Source organism: Oratosquilla oratoria, chromosome 17, assembly GCF_046742065.1.
Source record: "Oratosquilla oratoria isolate Oo_2021 chromosome 17, ASM4674206v1, whole genome shotgun sequence".
NCBI lineage: Eukaryota > Metazoa > Arthropoda > Malacostraca > Stomatopoda > Squillidae > Oratosquilla > Oratosquilla oratoria.
The window spans coordinates 26,042,769-26,044,381 of NC_134793.1; the positions used below are offsets into that span (position 1 = coordinate 26,042,769).

At 47.6% G+C, this 1,613-nt stretch overlaps 1 protein-coding gene across 13 annotated transcripts in view; it reads left to right on the top strand.

Annotated features, from left to right (window-relative positions):
• Positions 1–943: 943 nt before the first annotated feature.
• LOC143034541 (uncharacterized) overlaps positions 944–1,613 on the top strand; it is a 200,005-nt gene continuing 199,335 nt past the window's right edge. For all 13 annotated transcript variants that reach the window (XR_012967261.1, XR_012967255.1, XR_012967256.1 and 10 more), the window contains exon 1: positions 944–1,613. This exon is cut by the window's right edge and continues 281 nt beyond it. The gene's annotated coding sequence lies outside the window, so the exon portion shown is untranslated.

Genomic DNA, 1,613 nt, shown 5'->3' on the forward strand with positions numbered 1-1,613 from the left:
TCAATTTAGTACTATCTTTAATCAAAAGATCTCTTTTGTCATTGTAATCTATCCCATCCAGTGACCTGAATGCTGTAATCACATCACCTCTTTCTCTTCGGGCTTTCAAAGTTGGCACACCCAGTACCGTGTGTGTCAATGTGTGTGCGTGCGTGTGCGCGTGCGTGCTTACGGGCGTGCGTGCGTGCGCGTGTATGCGTGCGTGTATTTGTGCGTCTATGAGAGTGCATTTGTGCGTGTGTGTGTGTGTGTGCGTGTGTGGGTGCCTGTGAGTGTGCGTGTGTAAATGCATGATTGTGTGTCTGTGTGTGTGCGCGTGTGTGTACGTGTTTGTGTGTATGTGTTTGTGTTCGCGCGCGCATGTGTGCGTGTGTTTGTGTGTGTGCCTGTGTGAGTGTGTATTTGCGCGCGCGCGCGTGTATGTGTATGTGCGTGTGTGTATATGTGTGCGTCTGTATATATGTGTGCGTGTGTGTATATGTGTGCGTGTGTGTATATGTGTGCGTGTGTGTATATGTGTGCGTGTGTGTATATGTGTGCGTGTGTATATGTGTATATGTGTGCGTGTGTGTATATGTATATGCGTATGTGTATGTGCGTGTGTGTATATGTGCGTGTGTGTATATGTGCGTGTGTGTATATGTGTGCGTGTGTGTATGCGTATGTGTATATGTGTGCGTATGTGTATGTGTGTGTATGTGTATGTGCATGTGTGTATGTGTGCGTATGTATTTTTGCGTGTGTTTGTGCGTGTGTGTGCGTGTGTGTATGTGTGTGTGTGTGCGTGTGTGTTTGTGTGTGTGCGTGCGTGCGCGCGCGCACGTGTGCGGTCCTCACAATGTCCCGCGAACACAACATTTGCACCGCTACGTCCCTTACGTGGCTGGATTGAAAGCCATGCGTGTCGGGATGTAGTGCTAAGTGCATCGCCCACAGCTCTAGGCTTTAGTGTTGCGTGTGCCGTGGAAGGCTTGAGGTGTTGCGCTCCTGCTCGCTTTTCGGTCACTGTTATTGTCAGAGTATGTCAGAGGAGACGCGATACGTGGGTCTGATGGTACCTTCTACAGTGAAACACTTTGATATTGGGCGGTGATCTTTCCTGGCCGAGATTTATTTCCTGTATTTTGTTTTCTTTGATTTCGTTTTTCAACATTTTACGAAGGAGAGTGAAACTGGTGGTCATGTGAATAAATACATTCTTCAGAAAGTGATATTCGATCTCGTGTTGAAAACTGGTGACATAATAGCCTGAGGGCGTGTGACGTCTTCGCTGTCAGTGACAGACTGAGATTGTTTATGTTCGTGCGTCCCGTTCCGGGCCTAAAGACCCGCCTGGACGACGAGGGAAGCGGTGTTACGCATAAAATTTTCGCCCAAATATTATCAGTGCGTGTTTGCGCAAAATTTCGTAATTCGCAGTGTGCCTAGTTGGTACTCCACCCATAAGAGACGACCCACAAGAACCCAGGGGCTCTGTAGTAATTAGTGAGCAGCAAAAAATCGCCCTGAAGGAAAGATTTGGTTTTCAAACGTTTGTTTGCAACCTGTGGCCCCCGTCTTTTCACCACAACAAACTTGGAAACCATTTCCTGTAAATCTGAAAGAGACAGTTC